Below are 8,627 nucleotides of genomic sequence, written 5' to 3' on the forward strand. Positions count from 1 at the left end.
CACTAGCAAAATGAAAACAAGATTAGCTAGGACTTTTCTAATGCCTTTCTCTCAAACACTTGCTGCTCAAAAAGTTGTAACCTCAGCTGAGATTTGAGGGGTATTTATAGGCCTCAAGAGGATTCAAATTTTGGGCTCCAAAATTTGAATTCTCTTAGGGTTCCCGGTGCTGGAGGTTCCACCGCCCAGCCAGGCGGTGCCACCGCCCAGCCAGGCGGTGCCACCGCCCAGCGCTCGGGTGCTGGACGGTGCAACCGCCCAGCCAAGGAGGTGTCACCGCCCATCTAGGCGGTGCCACTGCCTACAGTGTTTTCAGCCCAACTACAGTGTTTTCAGCCACTAGTTGGGCTTCAATCTTGGCTCTCTAGTTCGCTGGTTTAGCTTAATTTTTAGCCTAAACCAACTCTGACTTTGGGCCCAGTTGGCCCCTAACCAGGATATAGGATTATCTCTTAATCCTAATCCTAATTACAAGTGGACTACATAACCAAAACACATCCTAAGCAAATTTTCAACCGCGAACGTCGAGTCTTGTTCCGGCGAGCTTTCCGACGAACTTCTTCCGATGGACTCCCTGCAAGCTCCCAATCTTTGTGATGACTTTTAACGAGTAGCCGAGCCTTCTCGGTGATCTCCGCGAGCCTCCGACGATTTCTTCGGCGAACTTCCGACACGTTCCCGATTTCTTCTCGGATGGTTCCGGCAGCATCTCCGATGATTCTTCGGTCTCTTAAACGTCCATCGAGCTCGACTCCGGTATCCTTGCTTTATGTCTTTGTCGTTATCGTAGTTAATCCTGCACACACAAGCAAACACTCTACTCCGATCTAGATAATTATTATAACGCAAATTGACATTCTGTTGCCCGGCACGTCATTGGTTGGCGCTTCATCCGATTCTTCGGTGCATCGTCCTCTCTTGCGGCTTGTTGCCCAATCGGCGGTTGACCTCCGCAACCCCGATATCCTTGGCGCAATTTCGCTCTCCTTGGCCCGATGCCCGACGCCCGAAGCCTTCTGCCATCCAATATCCTAACGTGATCTCCTCTGACGCAACGTCAATTCCTCCTGCGTTAATTGTCTAATCCTGATCGAGTAGACCTATATCACTCAAAATGTAGTCAAACATTTAAACACAATCAATTAGTTTCATCATCAAAATCCGAGATTCAACAATCTCCCCCTTTTTGATGATGACAACTAATTGATGACTAACGGAGTTAACCTTAATTCCCCGGAGTTTAACTAAACTCCCCCTATCAATATGCCATTGATAGAACACTTGGATTATCCCAAATCCAAGTAACATTCATCACATGTTTTGAAAAACATTTAAACTATCATGCAAATATATAAAATATTTAATTCAATGCATGAAGTCATCAATATACTTCTCCCCTTATGTCATCAACAAAAAGGAGAAGTAGCTCTAGCTATTTTAAAAGATATGCAAGTTTTTGCAACATAAAGCTAGATTTTCATCACAACATATAAGCACAAAAGTATAGCAAGATTCTTAAGTTCAATCATGGCAATTCAACACTTGCTTCTTGTGCACGATTGCACTTTGCTTTTCTTTGCAATGTGCATGATAGTATTTCTTTGTAATATTCAAAATAGCAAATTGTACATCATGCTAGCTAGCATATTAAAGATGTTCAAGACAGTAAGTTTTTCTTCTCTTTTGAGAAGTGTTATTTTTGCTTCCTTTACAAAGTGCAAGCTAGCAAAGTATTTGAAAGAGTGAGCAAGTTTTGTAACATACAAGCTAGTAAAAATTTCAAAAGCAAATACAAGATAGCTTTCTTGTTGAAGTGTGTAAGCTATCGATTCTTACTTCCTATTGCAATGTGCAGGTTGCAAGTCTTGCTTCTTGAGATGGGCAAGATAATGATGTTCAAGAAGATAACTTTTGCTTCTTGAAATAAGCAAGTTAGCAATCTTTGCTACTTAAGATAGGCAAGCAAGCAATCAAGTTTTTTGCATCTTCTTGACTTGCGCAAGCAAGCTATCTCCCCCTTTGTCATTGTCAAAAAGAAGGGAAGACCCAATACATCAATTATGACAAAGGTAAGTATCAATCTTAATTGTGCATCATCATATTTTCAAATTAGAATATGCACATTTTCAAAAACCTTATATTCATTCATGCATGATATTGAATAAATCGATCAACATTATAAGGTTATCACACATGATACTAAAATTTTTAACTATTTGTCAACATTTTGATCATGATACCAAATATTCATCATTTAGAGTATTCATGATACAAAACATTAAATCAATATTTATAATACAGCATTTTAGCGACAACTCATAGTATTTTAAATCATGATTTACATCATATGTAATATATCACATCATAATTAGAAAGCACAAGTATTGCATATATCATTGCAAATTATAAATGTTTCATATCATGATGGTATCAATTTGTCAAATTATATCCTACCAAAAACTTATCCCCATTTGTATTTCATGCATAATTTCACTTCATCACATTAGGAGTATCAAGAGGAATTAATTGGGTGATGAGATTAATATTTCACGAATACATGGAATTGTATAAAAAGTCATATCATAAGTGTTTCATACATTCATATCATCACATGAAGGAATATAAACAAAAATTAGTGATGAGATCTTACTTCATGAATACAATAAAATTCATATAGCATATCATGGTTTATTAGAATTAGTCTTCCTTTTGGTGAATAGCAAAAAGAGTGGTAGGAGAGCAAGATCTCAATTCATGCATATCAAATATTCAATCATCAAAATCATGAACCATCTAGAAAATTCTCCTCTTTAAATATTCAAAGAGAGAATCATGATGAACATTCTTGGTTTACATAAAGTTTCAAAACATAATTGTCAAGATTATGAATACTAAAAGACTAAGAAACATTTCGACAAATCTCCTTTTAAATAGAAAAGAAAATGTTGATTCATAAAGGATTTCATGTTATGAATTTCAAGAGATCAAGATCATGATTTCAATAAAATATTATTCAAATTTAAATCATCAAAATCATTATCAAAATCCAAGAGATTCACAAAGATGATACAAATGGATTCATCAAAATCAATAAGATTGAGCAAAATAATTTTCAAGAATGTTATCCTCTTTTCGATTATTTCAAAACATATGATTTTGTTTCATTTATACCAAATAAAAATATTTATCATGTTTAAAACCGAAAGAGTAAGATTTATTACAACAAAAATCAATAAGGTACTTTCATTATGGTAAAAATCAATGATCCATAAATCGTAAAAGATTCATCATCCATAATTTCGAAATTTATTAAGCATGATCATTAAGCATAACACTAAAACATGGTTTCAAAATGTTTAATATTTTCATGCATATCAAATATTTTCAAATTCGAACATGCAAAATTTAAAAACTATATCTTCCATTTTTCATACATAACTCAATCATCAATATGAGCATATTGTACATGATATTCAAGTCATAAATTATCAAGATGTCAAGTAGAGTAGGTTAATTTGAATGTATCATTTTTAGTGAATACCAAGAAGAATCACTTCATGAAAGAATTTTGATTCATGGAAAAATTTCATGTATCGAATATCGAGAAATCAAGATGAAAATATATATGTAAAAATATTACAAGTTGTATTCAAGAGAAAAATCATCATTTGTTTTCAACTCATTCAATTTTGTCAAATCAATATCATGATTTTGATATAACTCATTTCTAATTCAAATCATCAAACCAAAATTATTTTCAAGGGATTCATATAAATCAACAAGATAGAGAAAAATAATTTTCAAGAACAATGCTTTTCTCTTTTTAGTTATTTAAATTCATGTCATTTATGCTAGATAAAAATGTGCATCAACATTTAGGATCGAAAAATAAATTTTATCATAAAAACCATCAAGACCAATAAATCATAAAAATCATCATGTATATAACTTTACAATTTCATGCATAAAATCATCAAATCATAGCATCAAAACTTTCACTGGTTTCATTACAACATCAAGTAAGGTTTTATTGAACATAATTTTGAATGATTCTTATAGATATTTAAAATTTCTTTAGTTTTACTTGATATGATTGACTTTATATTAGCATGCTTCAAATTTTTATTCTTATGTTAAAACTATACATCATGTTTGAAAACCAAAGATAAGGTTCATAAAAAATCATCAAGCCTTCCATTCAAAAGTCATGCATCGTCATTGAAAATCAATATGAAAATCGTCAAAATACAAATTCTTGCTTCTCAAGCACATATATAAGATTAATCTTACTAGGTGTATAAGCATTAGATTTATATTTAACATTTTACTGCATTAACATAACACATGTAATTTTCAAGAAAATTAATCCTAAACTAAATTAAAAATAACTCAAGAAAGTATTATGTAATTTCTAAATAAATTAGTGGGATTTTGATTACCTCATTGTTGTAAGAGGGTGAGGCATAGTTTGCCACCTCGCCTTTCTTGATTTTCTCCTCGTCTTCGGAAGAGCTCAATTCATCCCAACTTTTGTTCTTCTTGCGTTCAAAGCAAGTAGTTCCATTCTTTTTGGTTTTTAATTTTTGTTTCATTTGTAGTTTAAGTTCACCATCACTTGAGCTTATGCTCGAGTGGTCTTCATGTGTTCTATGTCCCAAATCCTTCCTATCATTTGGAAGGTTGTTCTCGAGTTTCTTTTTTGTCACATTGTTCATTTCGTAGCTCATTAGAGACCCAATAAGTTCTTCGAGAGGGAATGTTTTAAGGTCCTTGGCCTCTTGAATGGCCGTAACTTTTGGATCCCAACTTTTTGGAAGGGATCTTAAGATTTTAGTGACTAGTTCAAAATTAGAAAAACTTTTACCAAGAGCTTTGAGTCCATTGATGACATCCGTGAACCGGGTGTACATGTCTCCGATGGACTCACTTGGTTTTATCCGGAAAAGTTCGTAAGAATGCACAAGAATATTGATTTTGGACTCTTTCACTCGGCTAGTGCCTTCATGAGTGACCTCTAGAGTTCTCCAAATATCAAAAGCCGAGTCACACATCGAAATGCGATTAAATTCATTTTTGTCAAGTGCACAATATAAGGCATTCATAGCCTTTGCATTTAGAGAAAACATCTTCTTCTCCAAATCATTCCAATGGTTCATTGGAAGAGAAGAAATTTTAAATCCATTTTCGACTATGTGCCATAAATTCAAATCCAAAGAAAGTAAGAAAACTCTCATTCGAGTTTTCCAATAAGTGTAGTCCGTCCCATTGAAAAAGGGAGGACAAATGAGAGAGTGACCCTCTTGAAAGCCGTAAAGAGCCATTTCTATTTGGGTGTTAGACCAAGGTAGAAAAATGTGGCTCTGATACCAATTGTTAGGATCGAAGCGGCACTAAGAGGGGGGGGTGAATTAGTGCAGCGGATTAAAACTTCGATTTTAATCAAATTTTTCGTACGATAAGAATGGAACTTGAAAAGTTTAACTTGAAAGCGTATTCTTAAAGTTGCGCAGCAAGAGTAATAAGGAACTAAAGCAGTAAGAAGATTTGCAGTAATGTAAATGACAATAATGAAATGCAAACCAGAGATTACGCCGATTTAGAGTGGTTCGGTCAAATGACCTACATCCACTTGCGAGGCCCCTCTTCGATGAGGCTCCCACCTTCCACTAGCAAATCTCTTGAAAGGGAAGGGTAAATACCCCTCTTACAACTCTTTACAAGCGATTCACTCTCTTACAAATTTTTAGCAAGAATGAAGGAGGTGAACACTAGCAAAATGAAAACAAGATTAGCTAGGACTTTTCTAATGCCTTTCTCTCAAACACTTGCTGCTCAAAAAGTTGTAACCTCAGCTGAGATTTGAGGGGTATTTATAGGCCTCAAGACGATTCAAATTTTGGGCTCCAAAATTTGAATTCTCTTAGGGTTCCCGGTGTTGGAGGTTCCACCGCCCAGCCAGGCGGTGCCACCGCCCAGCGCTCGGGTGCTGGACGGTGCAACCGCCCAGCCAAGGAGGTGTCACCGCCCAGCACTCGGGTGCTGGGCGGTGCCACCGCCTACAGTGTTTTCAGCCCAACTACAGTGTTTTCAGCCACTAGTTGGGCTTCAATCTTGGCTCTCTAGTTCGCTGGTTTAGCTTAATTTTTAGCCTAAACCAACTCTGACTTTGGGCCCAGTTGGCCCCTAACCAGGATATAGGATTATCTCTTAATCTTAATCCTAATTACAAGTGGACTACATAACCAAAACACATCCTAAGCAAATTTTCAACCGCGAATGTCGAGTCTTGTTCCGGCGAGCTTTCCGACGAACTTCTTCCGACGGACTCCCTGCAAGCTCCCAATCTTTGTGATGACTTTTAACGAGTAGCCGAGCCTTCTCGGTGATCTCCACGAGCCTCCGACGATTTCTTCGGCGAACTTCCGACACGTTCCCGATTTCTTCTCGGATGGTTCCGGCAGCATCTCCGATGATTCTTCGGTCTCTTAAACGTCCATCGAGCTCGACTCCGGTATCCTTGCTTTATGTCTTTGTCGTTATCGTAGTTAATCCTGCACACACAAGCAAACACTCTACTCCGATCTAGACAATTATTATAACGCAAATTGACATTCTGTTGCCCGGCACGTCATTGGTTGGCGCTTCATCCGATTCTTCGGTGCATCGTCCTCTCTTGCGGCTTGTTGCCCAATCGGCGGTTGACCTCCGCAACCCCGATATCCTTGGCGCAATTTCGCTCTCCTTGGCCCGATGCCCGACGCCCGAAGCCTTCTGCCATCCAATATCCTAACGTGATCTCCTCCGACGCAACGTCAATTCCTCCTGCGTTAATTGTCTAATCCTGATCGAGTAGACCTATATCACTCAAAATGTAGTCAAACATTTAAACACAATCAATTAGTTTCATCATCAAAATCCGAGATTCAACAAGAATTTCTAGCGTGGACATCATGAAAAGAGGCAAACTAACTAGCTTGCACAATTCAAGATGAAAGCAAAAATTGCACTTCTCAAAAGAGAAGATGCAAATGTAACATTTGCCAAATTGTTTGCTTGCCTCATGTAAAACATTATCTCTTGCTAGTTTGGTATTTTTGCTAGCTTGTATGTTGCAAAACTTGATCACTTTTTCAAACATTTTGCTAGCTTACACTGTGCAAAGAAAGCAAAAATGGCACTTCTAGAAGAAAGAGCTTATTATTTTGAACATCACAAGCTTGCCTATCTTAAGAAACAAAAATTACAAAAGTGCTATCTTGCCTATCTCAAGAAGCAAAACTTGCAAATTGCACATTACAATAGGAAGCAAGAATCGATAGCTTACACACTTCAACAAGAATGCTATCTTATATTTGCTTTCGAGATTTTTGCTAGCTTGTATGTGGCAAAACTTGCTCACTTTTTCAAACACTTTGCTAGCTTGCACTTTGTAAAGGAAGTGAAAAATAGCACTTCTCAAAAGAGAAGAAAGAACTTACTATCTTGAACATCACAAAAATTTCTACCTTGCATGATGTAAAATTTACTAAGATCACTATCTCAAAAGAGTTGCTATCTCCAAAGAAGCAAATGTGCTATCTTGCCTATCTCAAAATACAAAACATGCTAACTTGTTACGGAAGCAAAATTGCTAGCTCAAACATTGCAAAGGAAGCAAAAATTTGCTAGCTTGCAACTTGCATATCATGAAAATTGCTAGCTTGTAGTCTAAAGAGAAGCAATTAGTTGTTATCTCAAGAAAAGCAAACATGCTAAACTTACACATCTTTAATTGCTAGATTGCATGATGATAAAATTTGATGCTATGTTTTTCATGCAATGTATGGAACTTTTTTATCTCTAAACACATAAGAGTAGGAACTTCTCCTTTTTGTTGATGACAAAGGGGGAGAAGTATGATGACATGACATGTTATGCATAAGTTTATGATGACATGTTGCTTGGATTCTTGAATCCAAGAGTTTCTATCAATAAGCCATATTGATAGGGGGAGTTTGTTTAAACTCCGGGAGTTAGGTTAACTCCGTCATCAAGTGATTGTCATCATCAAAAAGGGGGAGATTGTTGAATCTCGTATTTTGATGATGAAACCACTTGACATGTGTTTATAATTTAAACTGCATTTTGAGTGATGCAGGTCTACTCGATCAGGATTAGACAAGTTAACGCAAGAAGAATTGACGTTGCGCCGGAGGAGATCACGTTAGGATATTGGATGGCAGAAGGCTTCGGACGTCGGGCATCGGGCCAAGAGCAGAATTGCGCCAAGGATATCGGGGTTGCGGAGGTCAACCGCCGATTGGGCAACAAGCCGCAAGAGAGGATGATACGCTAAAGAATCGGATGAAGCGCCAACCAATGACGTGCCGGGCAATAGAATGCCAATTCGCTTTGTAATAATTGTCTAGATCAAAGTAGAGTTTTGGCTTTTGTGTTCAGGATTAACTACGATAACGATGAAGACATAAAGCGAAATAAAGTATCAGAGTCAAGCGCGAAGGATTCGTTGGGAGTTCGAGAGTTCAACGGAAGTCCGAAGGTTCGTTGGGAATGCTACCGGAACTAGCCGAGAATGAGTAGGGAGCTTGCCGAAGGGTTTTTCGGAAGCTCGCAGGAAGGTTCGTTGG

Source organism: Musa acuminata, chromosome BXJ2-1, assembly GCF_036884655.1.
Source record: "Musa acuminata AAA Group cultivar baxijiao chromosome BXJ2-1, Cavendish_Baxijiao_AAA, whole genome shotgun sequence".
Lineage (NCBI taxonomy): Eukaryota > Viridiplantae > Streptophyta > Magnoliopsida > Zingiberales > Musaceae > Musa > Musa acuminata.